General features: G+C 41.0%; 1 protein-coding gene across 5 annotated transcripts in view; it reads left to right on the top strand.

Annotated features, from left to right (window-relative positions):
* GRM3 (glutamate metabotropic receptor 3) overlaps window positions 1-15364 on the top strand; it is a 109242-nt gene that overhangs the window by 23954 nt on the left and 69924 nt on the right. For 2 of the 5 annotated variants that reach the window (XM_048964510.1, XM_048964532.1), the window contains exon 2: window positions 2638-2735. The exons of 2 other annotated variants lie outside the window; for them this stretch is intronic. The gene's annotated coding sequence lies outside the window, so the exon portion shown is untranslated. Of the gene's footprint in view, window positions 1-2637; window positions 2736-14364; window positions 14474-15364 lie in introns of all 5 variants that reach the window. One more of the 5 variants, XM_048964521.1, reaches the window with a different exon arrangement.

Genomic DNA, 15364 nt, shown 5'->3' with positions numbered 1-15364 from the left:
AGACATTAATTTTTTACCACTTTTAAGTTTCAAATTTTTTTAGCACAAACTACCATGTATAATACCAGTGAAAATATTATGATATAGAAGGGACTTCACCCACATGCTTCAGTTGTTTTTATACCCATTATTGCTGTGCCATTCTAATGTACTTTTCCTCAGACTCCCATACTATTAACTTGCATTCATCATTTATATCTCTCTCCTGAGGCTTGTTCTGAGACTCTATAGAAGAAGATAAACAAATTACAGATACAGGAATTAATTGTTGCCTTATTGGAGCACCCCAATCAAGGGATTTTGGGAGCACTGGTTGGACTGAAGCAGCCCATAGGCCATGCAGATTGGTAGGAAGAAGAGTTGAACAGAAAATGAGAAAATGACAAACAAGTAAATAGGCAGATATGAAAATGTAAGACAGGAAGAATGACTAACTATAGATCTCCAAGGAAAGAGGCTATGCAAGCCAGACGTTAAATGCAAGGTTTTCTCCCCATTGCTCATGCAGCTTTTTCTACAAAACGTCACTTCTGTTAGTCAGCTCTACCTCTTCTTTTTATTTCTCTGCCCACTTGGTATCAGGCATAGAAAAAACTACAAAAGCAGAGGGTGCAAAGTGTCTTGACCCCTCCTGGCAGCCCCTTGCTGGCCCCCAGCCCCATTCCTGCCCCAGTACAACAGCCCAAGTCTTGGCAGTACATCTCTGGAGGAGGGCAGGGAGAGCGTGGGGAAAAGGAAGAAGAACCACAGAGCCTAAAAGAAAGATAGCATTAAAAGAACAGAGGAGTTCTGTTAAAAGAATAGACAGAGGAGGAAGAGAGGCAGAAGAGTGAAATGAGTTCAGAGAAATGTGAGGATACATCAGAACGACTGTGTATATTAAAGAAGAATGTAGCGTCTTGAGCTGTGGAGGACATTAGTTGTGCCACAGTGGGTAATAGCACAGTGTATTGGACTGTCGCTTTCCCCCAAAATCTTGTGGTTGAAATGAAGAAAATAAATAAGAGGGGAGAGGAACGACTGATATAATGTCCATCGAGATCTCTGCATCAGAGCCACAAACAGCACCCAAGTTAACTCCAGATGTGTTAGTGCTGGGTACTGCTAGGAGCATGACAAATTAGGGGAAAGAGTAGAGAAAACCTTAGCAAAGTGTGATGAAGCTAAGGGTATAAGAAAAGCACAGGGAGGGTGTAAAGTTTGGCTCAAGAGATGGTCAGGTTTGCTAGCCTGACCTCAAGGGTACACAGAACCCATGAGAGGGTGAGAGCATTGCTGAGTTCTCTGCTCAGAGCAAAAATAGCAACTGTGAAAGGAATGGGAAAGAGGCAGGCAGACACAAAAGAGAAGAAAGCTGATGAAGAAAGGAAAAGAACATGAAAACACTATCCTTGAAGCCAAGGCAAAAATGCCAGCCATAGCAATTTCCAGTGCAAAAGACTCGTCCCCAGTGCAGCTCAAAGAGGGATATGACCACAGTTATGTTTAGGTGAATATGTTTGCTTTGTTTTGTTTTAGAGGGTGTCTTTAACTCTTAACAGTAAAAAAAAATGCCAGTGACAAGAAATAAAAATATAACGCTCAACCTAATTCTGCAGGCGGAACACAAGGAGAAGCTTTTCATGAAGGTGAATGTGTTCTCTGTCAAAGGAAGAGATTTGTGGGTGGTTTCACACAATTTCAGTGGTGTAACTGATAATCCTACTAAACAATCCTTCCTGTTATTTCTATGGTTATTTTTTAGCCACTGCTATCAGTCAAATTGCTTTTCAGAGAAGGTAAGTGTCAGTATCTCTGCTCTGTAGAGGCAGCATCACTGCACAAAGGCAAAACAACCTGCTGGGGGCTTTGGTGCTGCCTGATGGCATGACAGACAGAAAAAGGTCTGCACTGCATTCACAACCACCAGGCAGATTCCCATGTCCCTTGCATGCTGTGTGGCCAGAAGAAAGGTGATCATTTTTACAACAATAAGCTGAGGCAATGTGTGTCTATATTGGACTGGAATGACTAACAACATGGGTGGAATTGAGATTTTTTCTTGGTTGTTGCCATTCAGCATAGATTAGAATGAAGAATTTTATGTTTTGGACAAGGATATCTGAACTAGATACATCTTTGTTCATTTTTTTGTGCTTATGATAGAAACTAAATCTATCCATAATAGCAGCAACAGCAATAAACAGAAATTAGGACAATGTTTGTGCCACTTGTGAAAACATAACAGCCTCCACAAATTCTCTTGTAACATCTCCTGCAGCATCTTGGGTTGGGTGCAGTCCAGCCTGCAAATGTCCTTGTTCCTAAGTAAGTTGTGAACTAATCTCACATTCTGCGTCTGTCTAGAGAGGTCCAAATAAATCATAATCTTTTCCTCAAAAAAAACTCACATTACATACTTCTTTGTATTCTAAAGAAAATTCCTTTCAGTGCTCTCTTCATAATCTCTCGTAGCTGAGAGGAACAGTTAATTATTATAGTCACAGAGCATCTGCAGCAGTGTCTCCTACACAACCTGCTGTCCAATTAGTTCACTCTTTAAATGGCCACCTAAAATAACAGTTGGTAGAAATTATCTGGTTGCTTTTCTGGTTTTATTCTGGGATTATTTATCACCTTTCCTACTTCAATCTGCAGCTTGTTAAACCAGGGGCTCAAAAACAGAAGATGAAAACAAAGCTTTTGAATCTGAATTCCACAGTCCCATGGGAAAACGTGCTACAGGTGGAGGAAAGGTATTTGTTTAGAAACCAGAGGGGTTAGTCTGGTGCATGGATGAGATTGTTCATTTTCTTTTATCTCTTTGAATTCAGATCAGTGCTTTTTCAATGTAATTTTCATATTTAGAAAATGCATCATGTATTTTATTACATGCATATAGCCCACATGGCAGAAGAGAAATGTTTACATTCTTTGGCTGGAGATGTTTCATGTGAACTATGTAATGAACAATTAGCAAATGCACTTTACTCGTAAAAAATGTATCTTCCCACAGCTCCAGCACCCAGAATCCAGGACTTCAACCACAACATCTACAGATCTAATGGGAACAGATGTGGTTGGCTGTCCTTTGAGGGCTGGATATGGAGATGTTGTACTATGTAAGAAGCTGGTAGATTATAGATCCAGCCTTGCAGATAGCTTTGAACAGCATGAGCTTTCCAGGTAATTCTGTGGGAAAGATGAGGGAGAAGTCAAGTCTGTATAACCCCAAGTGTTAAGCAGAACCAGATTTAATGGAATAGGCAAGATGTGGATTTCCAGAAGATGGGTGGGGGATTTATTAGAAAAAATGTACATACCATAAAATGTTTCCACGTTCTTGAATTTTGAATGCTATTGTATGTTTTTGCGCAACTTGAAGAACTATATAACATACAAAGGAAGAGGTCAAAGGAAAATAACCAAGCCTCTAAGTCCCTATAACAAGACACAGCAGAGAAAGCAATCAGCTAGATTCATCATCTTCTATTCATCCAATTTACACCTGCTGTAGGGCTGACCCTTGTAGGAAGAGAAATGCCTGTCAGCCATTGTCCAGTCACGTCAAGTATTACATTCCCTCCCCACAACCCACCAGTGGCCAATACCTTGATTTTACAATCAGTCCAAAGGCAACGTCTTTAACACCACACTGTATTATTGCCCCAGCTCTGACTCAGGAAACATTTCCTCTAGCTCTTGAGTTTTCCTTGGAGGCTTCTCCATCTAAACACTGACTGAGCTCAACCTGCTTTAGCTTTTAAAATATGACAAGGTAATAAATCACAGCAGGGGGTGAGCAGGGTGGTTGTATTGCTGTGGTTCAGCAGGAAGGCAGCCATACATACAGTGTGATGACAGCTTTCCACCTCGCTCTCCACAGGCAGCTGTTGTACATACCCTGAGGTTACTAGGTAGGATCCTTCCTGTGTTCACAAGCCCTGCGGATGATGAGGAAGGGTTGCAAGTGTCCGGGACACAGATGCAGCTGCAGATTTTCAAAATTAACCCAGATGTCACTGACTTCCCAAGCAGGCCATAAAACTCTGTAGGCACTATTCTCCATGGATAAGCCCATGGTGACCCTTCTCCTGCCCTGAGATCCTGCAGGATGAAGGCAAGCAAGCAGCAAAGCTAGAAGTCCAGTGCACTGCAGCAGTGGATAATATCATGAAGTAGTCCCCATGCTCAAGGCACTGCAGCAGGTCCATTTGCTGCCCACCCCACATAGCCCAGCATGTTGCACTCCTCCCAGCCCTTCTCGAACCATAGCATCCACTTGTAAATAAGAAACTTTGAAGAACTGACAGCAAACAGGAGGTCATTGGGTGACTTCTAGGGATTTCTATCCTGCAGTCAAATTGTGCATTACAGATGCTTCACTGCCAGGTTTGGGACTTGGTCTCCAGCAGCGAACCCCTACTAAGCAAACGATTATTCTGACAAAAAGAGGAATTTTCTTCTAGGCATTTTCAGCCCGTGCACAGCTGCTACAGCAGTTTTGAGGGAAATCTGGCCCTCTGCTGCCAGCAGCAATTTATGCACATTTGCAGGTGTGACACATTTGCTTCACATGACCTCTGGGAAGGAAAAAGCGTTGGCTGGAAAGTGTGTCAGTGATACCACTTAGCACTTACATTTTCAACTTCAAAGTGTTCTACCAATATTATCAAAGTAAGCTCAAAAATAAGAGCTGAAAATGCCCTAATAATATGGAAATGTTCCCCTGGAATGAGAATATAAACAAGAAGGCAAGAATACCGTGATAAATGAGGACCCTTTTTTTCTTTAATGAGCTGGTTTTGTCCAATCTATTTTAAATCTAGTTCATCTGAATATCTGAAACCCTCCAGCCAAGTATTTGATAGTACCAAGCTGTGGAACATAGCAACTTGGAATGTAAAATTTCAGTTCCTGTGACCTTGGTGGCCTGGGAGAATATAGCACTCAATTTGGGTAGATTTTAAATTACTCCACTTTTCACTCCCGACTATTTTTCTAGCTAGGTAAGTGTATGGTGCAGAGTTCCTCATAGAAAGATTCAGTCCCTGCTTTGAAAGTCTAGGACAAAGGGACTCAGTTGGGATTAATCGAGACCTGGAAACAGGCAGAGGTGTGGTTTCCATCAGAAAGCATCAAGATACATGAAGCTGCATAGAATGAATCAGTTTTAACAAAGCAGCAAAACTGTCAAATCCAGGCATCTCTTATGCAAAACTCCCATTGCTTTTAATGGGGTTAGGATTTTGCCTGCTGAACTGAATTCCTAACTCCACCCTGAATTTGCTGTAGTAGAAATCCCTTAATCTCTCTGTGCTCCATTCTCTCTGTGCTCTTTGCTATCTCCTCATCTGCGGATAAGGATGATACTAACGTCTGCCTCCATGGGCATTATGAGAACTAATTAGCTGAGTTTTCAGGGGAAATTCAGCAGGAAGGCAAATTTCTCATCTGATAATGAAACACATACATGCACACACATTCACTTGTGCATAGCTGTAGATATTTGTGAGCACAGAGACAGATAGATCGATATGAATTTACTTAACACCTGCCACACCTTTCTCTGCACCAAGGCTTTTCTCTTTGCCTTATTTTTCTGTTAAAATCCCACTATTTTTAAATGCCGGGCTTTCTTCCAATTCAGTGTGGGACTGTCAGGTAGGTAGCTGTTAAACAAGGGAGAGAGAAAGAAAGAGAAAAAGCATTTGCTTTCCCCTCTTTTTTAATAGCATTTTTATTCTGTAACCATTGTTCCTGCCAGTCAGAAAATCTGCTTGGTTTTTAATGAAAAATCTGAACACCAACAAATTGCAGCCCTCCCTTTCAACACAGACATGCCCTTTGAATTTAATTATGCCTCAGGCAATGCATTATAGCAAGGCATGCAGAAAGTGACACCAAAATCTTACAAGAAACATAGAAAATATCTTCAGGAGGGAAAAATAACTCAGTGCAGGGTTGCTTCTTTTTGTACCAGCACTGCCTGCTTTACCCCACCCAGCCCACTGATGCCAAGAGAAATCATAAAATCATAAAATAATAGAATGGCTTAAGTCGGAAGGTACCTTAAAGATCACCCAGCTCCAACCCCCTGTTGTGGGCTGGTTGCCCCTTATCAGATCAGGCTGTCCAGTGCCCCATCCAACCTGGCCTTGAGCACCTACAAGGATGGGACATCCACAGCTTCTCTGGGTAACCTGTGCCAGTGCCTCACCACTCTGTGAGTAAAGAATTTCTTCCCAATATCTAATCTAAATGTCCCCTCTTTTAGTTTAAAGCCATTCCTCACTGCCCTATCACTATCAGACCATGTAAAAAGTCTTTCCTTCTTCTGCTTATAATCTCCCTTCAAGAACTGAAAGGCTGCAATGAGATCTTCTGGATCCCTCCTCCAATCCAAACAAGCTCAGCTCCCTCAACCTTTCTTCATAGGAGATGTGATCTCTTTGATAATCTTTGTGGCCCTCTTCTGGACCCACTGCACTCAGTCCCGCTGTCTATGTCGTTGATTAAGACATTGAAGATCACCAGTACTAAGATGCACCCCTGGAAGACACCACTCAAACCCTGAGCTGTACCCCCTTAGAGCCACTGCTAGTCCCATCCCAGTATGTACTTCAATTTGGAAGTCTGCAAGACAGTGCCAGCCCCAAGGAAGGCTGGAGGACCTGCTATGGGGCCAGGACATTCCTGGTGGGGTCACTCAGAACACTCAGCAGGAAGCAGAGGAATTTGGGAGGTTTCCTTTCCTCCCAGCATAATTTCTCACAAGCTGTGTCAACTAACATCAGTTAAACAAATACTTGAAATGTCAACATTTCCCATTCTGGGAGGGAGAGGCAGCACCCGTTACATTAGGTTTTGTTGTCTTGGGAGCTGCAACAGTCAGTAAGAGGAAACTGAGTTTTTTTCTGAATATTTGCAGAAGAATATTTCCTTGCAAAACAAACACCCACAGCCTTGTTATAATGTAACACCAGGGTCAATCTCTGCCCTTTGCGTCCCCCTGGATGCTAATAAGGGATAATGCAATGCCCCTGTGTTATTTGGATTCTCTGTGATCTCCAGTGACTCCCATCAGCAGCAAATCTGAAGGTGCTGGTGGTGTGCAGTGCCTGGATCTGTTTGTTATCAAGATGCAAAGCATTCATACGTATGGGGAGATAACAGTCTCTGATGCCTTCTGATTGCCACCAGGCAAATATCAAGACAAATTCCATCTAACCTCAAAAGTCATACTGCTATAAACAGAAAATGAAGCAATTGCAATCCTGCCTGTGAGATTCATTCTCTCAAAGTGGCTGTGTCTGACCTGATCTCTGCCTTTCATTCTCTTTCTCTGCTGTACAGTTACCTTGGTTCACTGACTTTATAAGGGAAGAAAATTTTTCTTATTGTATACCCAACAGAGCTGCTGTGGGTCTGAAAACCCTTGCTCGTGACAGAGAACTGCTTCCTTTCAGTGGTGCAGCTCTCTGGAGGCTCTGCAGCAATTGTTCTCATTGAAGGTTTAAAGGCAAGAGGCAGACAGTGTTTTACAGATGCAAAGGCTGAGACTCACAATCAAGTAATCAGGTCTGAAGGTGCTCTGTGCAGCACCTGGGCCACAGCAGCCAGCTCGGCTCAAACTTTTAGCTTGTAAACACAGAAATCAACTACCAGCTGATCAGCAGTTATCAGTGTGATCAGCACAGCTTCACATGCTGCCATGAACTAGCAAGATTTCTGATCAGATTTTCACAATAAATCATTCACTTTGTTGAGCACGATAACTCCATCACATGAGTTCTCCAACACGTAAATGTTTAATTTCTTATTCCACCATTAGCTTGCCCCACAACCCTGGGCCATACCACTTCTTCAAGTTTCAAACATCAGGTGTAAAATGGATACAACAGGAATAGTTACGCAATAGGACAAGTGGAAAAAAGCTTGTGAGGTATTGGCACAGGCTGCAAAGGGAGGTGATGGAGTCACTTTCTCCAGAAGCGTTCAAGAAAAAGCTAAATGTGGCACTGAGGACCATAGTTAGTGGGAATGGTGGGACTGGGTTGATGGTTGGACTAGGTGATCTTAGTGCTCTTTTCCAACCTTAATGATTCTATGATCCTGATACCTTAGCTGGCTTGGAGGACATCTTTCTGCTAGGAGAAATCAGAATAGCATTGCTTTGGTTTTAGTTATTCACAGTGATCCACACTATTTATACATTTGTGGAGTTGACAAATGGTTTAGAGTCTTCTTTTTTGCTACAGTAAGTAGAAGTCAACTGAGCTGCACTGCTCTACAGAAATCAAGAATCCACTCATCCCACTATGCTGCATAAAAACCTGCAAGTCATGACTGTACCAAGCTATTTCTGTGAGTGTCTCTTCTGACAGATAAAATTTGGGGAGCTACTGTCAGATATTTCACATAAACAATGTGAAAGATAACATCAAACATTTGGAAAAAGTGCAAGTACACTGCAGGGAAATATGGTGATTTGTCAAGTTTTAATCAGTTCAATATAATACCATGAATTTTGCACCTAAAGGGCTCAGACTGATGTACCAGTTACCTGTGAATAAAGCTTGTTTCTAGCAAGTGATAATTAATTCTTAAATCTTGGAAGCGTCTGAGTTTCAGAGACCCTTGAGCGCATTTATATGAAGATTAGACATTGTTTCTTTTCTCCTGTTTCCTTTGAAGTCTTCTCTTCAAAGACTGCAGCTCACTGTTCAAACTACAGAAAGCCTCTCTTGACAGAGATCTCTTTTCCCTGCATTCACAGAGGCTTTGGGTCTGATGCTGCACACAGTTACTCTCCCTGCTCACTGCTGAAGTGTAGGGAAATATCAGCTTCCCATCACTGCTGCTGGGGAGGAGGATCGAGCCCCGTACCAACCACGTCAAGTGAACTGCTCACTCTCTGTGGGGAAAATTCACCACCTAACAATGCAGTAATTGATACTGATGGTGCATGTTCTTCACTCTTCATTTTTTCAGACACTTGTTTTCTGGGTTGTGAGAACCAGGTTACAGTGATCAAAGTTCAAAGCCTTAAACTCCCTGTAAAACAAATTCCTTGGGGCTATGCTTAATGTGAGAAGAAATTAGTGGTGAGATTTATACAAGACATGTGCCTAAGCTGAAACAGACCAAAATGCTAAATTAGACTCTCTTCTTATTTATATCTTTATGAACTGTAAGCAACAGCTCTGATACTGAATGAATGACCTCCTCCCTAATTTTAGATGGAATAGGAAGCATTTGATCCATAGCAAATGCAGTTGAACTCTTCTTTCACACCTTAGATGAACTTTTTACTTCTCTCTCTTCAAGCTGTGTTCTTCTTCATCTTGTCATAAAAAAAATATTTTGCAACTTCAATTCTAATGAAAAAATAAAACAGCTGTGCAGACAAGGAGGAGTGTTTTTGTTTTTCTTTTTTCTATTCTGGGGAACTTCTTTTTTTTCAGTTCATTATAGGAGGAGAGGGAGAGGAGAATAAGAGGAGAGGGAAAAAGATGAATCTAGATGAATGTAGGTTGTAGATTAAATTTCAACTCAATGTGATCACAATAGTGTAACAAGACACTTGGAAAGAACAAGTAATGTTTTACTGTCTGGCCAAAATTGACATACTCAATATCAATAAAGTTTTAACCAAATCACTGCAAGTCACTGCAGAAGACTTTAAAAGATATTATAATTAAATCTCTGCTAGGTATGAGAAAATAGAAGTGCCAGAGAAGTGATGTGCTCAGGAATCAGGGCCAGTGACAGAATTAGTAGAGGAGTTTGGACTCCTCACATATCCTATCTTTGAAACATCCATTCTATTACACTTTTTCACAACTTACTTTCCTAAAAGATCTAGTCTTGCTCAGTCATTCTAATCACTCTGAAAGATTTGCTCTCTTGTCATTCCATAGCACCCTAGTGAAGGAAATGCTTCTACTGTCTGTGAATCTTTATTTTCCCCCCAAAATTCAATACTCCCACTTGAAATTTCTTGAATGTGATGCTCCAGACACCACATTTCTCCATCATCCACCTTGAGCATGCAGAGCACCAGCCCACAGTGGACTAACATGCAGACACACCAGTGCAATTGCCCCAAGAAACCTCTCCAGAGGGGCCAACAGCCAGGTGAAAAAGAGCCAGGAGAGGAGGTTTACAGTTGAATATCGTTGCCCAAGGGAAAGCAGGCAAGAATACAAAATGTCGGCAGAGGGTATGTTGCCTTTGATTGAGTGGAGAAGGGCCCCTGTTGGCTGAACCCCAGAATTAACAACAACAAGAAAATAAGTAAGGCTTGCCAGCTGGGGAAAGACATCTGGCTAGTGATCAGAGGGACCTGTGAGTCAATTAATCCATCTCTGAGCTGGATTAGCACATTGAAACACGCTTCCCTTCACTGCTGCAGAGGGACCTGTTGAATAAGCTGTAAAGATGAATGGAACTAAAGAAATTTCATTTAGATGAAGAAAAATGGCTCTGAAGTAGTGTGTGGGTGGTTTTTACTTCCTTTATGTGCTCAAAGAATTAAGCACAACTGGGAGAATTTAGGACATGAAGGAGCCATTTAGATATAAATGTTCTTGAATTTAATATATGTTGGATATATAGTTAGTATCTAGATATCTGCCTTTTTTATTATTTTTTCCATTTTTATAGCAGGATGGAAGATACTGCAAACAAATTAGGATAAATAACTTTTCTAGTACATTCTTCCCTAGTTGTGTTACATCAGCTTGCCTTGTGTGTTTCTGCAGGAGATAGTTCTGGGCTCTTTTGCTATTAAAAAGACAGAACAGTGGCTAAACAACATAACTCCACATTTAGCTCTGAAGGGACTGAGACTTGGGTTTTCCTTCTCTGTCATTGCAAATCAATGGGATATGGTCTCCTTCTATGTTCTGCAGGTCATCACAGATAAGACTTGAAGGGAGTTCTTCAGTTGCTGAGTTCAGTTTGTGTTGTCAAGTGCTATCAGGTCGTATAATCCCTTCCATGGATTTCTTAGCTTTCTCTTCAATTTTGGTTATTTTGGCAATTACTCCTGTTGTCAGAAGGCTTTTCCAAAACCACATTCCTCTACTATTTAGAAAATTCCTCATAATTTCTAATTTCTAATCTCTATTTATTCAGGACCAGATTATATGTGCATGTTTTTGCGCCAAAAATATCTTTGAAGTCTCTTCTCCCTGCTGAGTACCCAGCTCTCTGAGGTAAATACAGAGAGCTACCAAAGATTTCTACAGCTTTCCTTTTACTCACCTAAATAAGTGAAGCCACATTGCTCTCAGCCCTTAAAAGGGGCTCACCAGTCCCCTGATTACTGCACTCGTCTTCAGTACTAGAATGCATCAGGCAAGGTTTCTCCAGAAGAGTAGTGAAGTCTGTCGTATATTACTAGTAAAATAATCAGTGCCAATGAAAAAGTGCATGCAGTATAAACTGACTACCCACATCAAAAGATTCCTGGAATGGTTCTGACAAGAGTCACTGAGGACTTTAGAGACATGGTAATGTCCCACATGACTCCTAGACATGGCCTTATACTTCATGCATGGTCAGGACCATTCACCATAAGCATTGTCAGTGTGAGTACCCTGTTCCAGTTGTTGAGAGAATGAGGGTACACCATTGTGTACCTACTGATCCAACTGCTTAAGAATTTCCCCAGGTAATTTTAATTTATGATATGAGATATAGCTGTTGCTGCTGGTATACAGCTTCTCATTGAAATGATCATTTACAGTTCTGATATGGACCTGGCTCTGCATGCCCCGATCTAGCTGTAGGTTTCCCTGTTTGTTGCAGGAGGGTTGGACTACCTGACCTTTAAAGATCCCTTCTCACTCAAAAGATTCTATAATTCCATTCTGTGATCATCTGTATTCACGTCAGGGGAGCTTGAAGAATGCAACTGTAGCTCTCAAGCCAAGAGTGACAGAACATCCACTTGAATGTGACCATCCATATCTCTTAATTGCTAACACATTCCCTGGCTCTTGATTTTTGGCCAAGATAAGTCTCCCAGAACAGCTCCTGGGAAGAAGCTGAAAACTGGCTCAGGCCTAATGGCATTCACTACAGACTGCTGGGATGTAGCCATCCAGTTTTGTAGTGCCAGAGATTTTGGCTGTAAGGGTGCAGAGCAGCTGAATCAAGTGGTGTCCTGGCCAGAGTGGTCCCCAACCTATCCTATTTGCTAAAATAATCACAGCCAAACCAGATCAGATTCAGAAAGAGCTATTTGGATGATCAAGATAATGCAGAATTAATTTCATGAGAGAAGGCAAAAACTTTTTGAATGCTTTTGAAAATTCCTCTTCATACTCAATGACAGTTTTATGTGCAGAAGCCATCCACAGCCCATGGGAATTTGGTCCTGTATCCCTTTAACTGGAACATCCCAAATGATTTCAGCTGTCACAGGCTATGTTGTCTGAGAGACAGTGAGCTTTGAAAGTACAATATGTACCTTCAAACAGATGCACTACTTCTCTGGGAGGCAATGACAATTGCTGAGCATGATTTCCTTCCCAGTAAATATGAAAATTCCACAGGCAGCAGTCAAAAGACATTTACTGTACTTCAAGACTTTTCACATGAATCCCTCTCTTTCCTCTATCCTTCTGCTATCTGTTTTCTGTCTCATGAAAAGTGCCAAAGTAGATAAATTCAGGGCTTATCCCTATGAAATGCAAGGGAGCCTCAAATAAGGACAAAACAAAGCAGCAAACACCTGTGCATAACTAGGGTCATAACATGTTTGGTTAAAGCCCAGCGCAGTGTTTTGCCAGGATAGGAGTCCTACTCATACTTACAAAATGCTTAAACCACAATATTTCTGACAAATTTAGCTATCTTAACCAAGGGATTAGGGAAGGGGGGTGGAGCATCTCTCTATCCCTTTCTTTAAGTGCAAAGGAAAGACTCAGACCTGGTCCCAAGTTTGGGATGTATTCTGAATTGAGTTTCTACAATACAAAACCATCTTGTCTGGAGACCACCATCAGTTCTTCCTCCTCTGATGGTGTCTAAGAAGAAATAAGTGAAGAAGATGAAAGATTTCTGAGGTGGAGAGAACACACATAGAGAGGGTTTGAAGCCACGGAGTACAAAGAAACAGAAGAGTCTCTTCCAGCCTTTCATCCTCCCACTTAGAATTCCCAAACCACCAGAACAAGATACCAGAAACTGTTAACATACAAAATGCAAAAACAGTCTTCTTTTCCCAAGCCACAGCCATAATTTGTAGCTAGAAACACACAAGCCTACAAACCCCAGATGCCAAATGCAGCTATCTTTTACAGGTTTTATATATTCATACACTCAACTCATTCATTTTATCTTTCTGAACTAAGCAATGCATCTTCTAGGAATTTTTGAATAAAAAGTCACAAAAGCAACCTAATAGATTGATATATATGCTGAAACCAAGACAGAAATTTAGCAAGGAATACAAGGTAGATATAAACAGAACAACATCTGAGTTTTGGCCTTTTCTTTGCCTTTATAAATATACCCCAACTTAGTCTCACAGTTCATCTGACTAGTCTTACATCACCAATGTAGAATGTGAGACTTAGAGGGATGAAGAAAGGTCCGTACTGTCACAGTGACATAGAACTGTGAATTCAGCTGAGATTTGCTGGCCATCAGCTCATTAGCTAACCATCAGGAGAAAAGAGTGAATTGGGACTGTTCTAGGAGCATGAAATAACTCTTAATATCCCTTGGCAAACACTAGAGCGTGTTCCCTTAATAAAGCATAGCAAAATGACCAAGGAAATACAAGCTTGGTCAAAAGGATTTTCATTCATCTAACCTCTGCCAGCGGTAACTGCACAGGTGTTTATTGCCAGCTGTGGCTATTTCAGAAATAGGAAGCCCCCCACTCAACAAGGAAAGGAAAAGAAAAAAGTGTTTTAAATCTATTTGCAACATGTCCTGACCTTACACTCATGTGTAAGGAGACTCACTGCTATAAAAAAGAATTGTTGTTAAAGCAGAGATTATTACCTTGTTTACCAGCATGTCCAAATGAAGCTGTGGGAATAATAAGGAAGTATTTAAAACTGATTGCCTGCTTCACTCACATGTCTCAAGGAGGTGATCCAAAGTGTTTTAAAGACACCCAGGAACTTTAAAAGGCACTAGAGCAAGCCCATCAATTTCTAGATCTAGTAGGAGCTGAGCTGTTGGTGCCTTTGCATGACATCCTGTAAAAAAAGCACTGGCATTTGGCTTACTCAGGAGAGATTTCACCATCTGTTATTGTAGAGACCCAATAATGAGAGAAAAAAAAAACAAATAAGCAAAAACCCCTAATGCTCTGTCACCATTTCAAATTTAGTGAGGTCTTAAAATATTCCTGCACAGGTAGAGGATTTTGCTGAAGGAGAATCAACAGAGCAACGGGCTCAATTACATCCAAGTTCCCTATGTAAGATCTGTCAAGCAATTCCTATCATCACGTCTGTAAGTGAGTGTGAGTAATGGGTTTTATTTAAATTCATGTGGCATTTACTACCTACATCCAGACAGATAATGGACAGATAGCAGAACAATGATCAGCAAGTGGCTATCACTTAATTCATGTTTTATTCTGCTGTTTGCTAGCCTTCATCTGTCTTCCCTTCTGAACGAGCAAGCACGCTCCTTCTGTTTCAGATGGTAATGCAATGACCTATTATGAATTCATTGCAAGTTTTCCATTTTCCATCCAAAATCATGACAGCAATAAAAAAATAAATCCCACTTGTGTTTCCAAAAGGATTTAGTTGCATGCGTATACATTCGGCTTTCTGCAATTGGATTTCTCACCCCCCAAAAAGACACAGTCATCTGAACTTTCTAAGTAGCAAACATAACATTTAAAGACTCTGTCTGCCATATCAAAAACAATGCGTACCAAGCAGAGTGATAAGGGCACAGTATCCTAAGAAATATTGAAATAATCTCTTCACTTGCTGCAGCTTTATTGATTTTAGAAACACAAAGAGAATATGCTGAACAGGAGGAAAAATAACACTAAATAAACACCATGTGAATGTGGTAGTTAATCATCTTACATGCTCTCATCACTGTCATCTTCCTGCAGGAAGAAAATATGTATTCAGTTCTAAAACTACCTCCTTCCCATACAAGTATTGGTGTACTTTCATTTGCTCTAGCTATCTGAATTCCTCTGGGTTTAGAGAAGCTGTCAAAACCTTACAAGTGCAAATGCTGTTGTGTAAGTAAAATTAATGACACCTCTTCTGCTTCCCATATTTTAAAGCTTTAAATGAGTCTTATTGCTAGGGGAAAGGGGAGAAAGAGTGGAGGGAGCTGTCAAAATGGAATTGTAAATCTTCTGGTGTTTAAATTCTTAGACCTG

The sequence above is a fragment of the Lagopus muta genome, chromosome 1 (genome assembly GCF_023343835.1).
Source record: "Lagopus muta isolate bLagMut1 chromosome 1, bLagMut1 primary, whole genome shotgun sequence".
Lineage (NCBI taxonomy): Eukaryota > Metazoa > Chordata > Aves > Galliformes > Phasianidae > Lagopus > Lagopus muta.
This window is presented reverse-complemented; position numbering and strand designations above follow the sequence as displayed.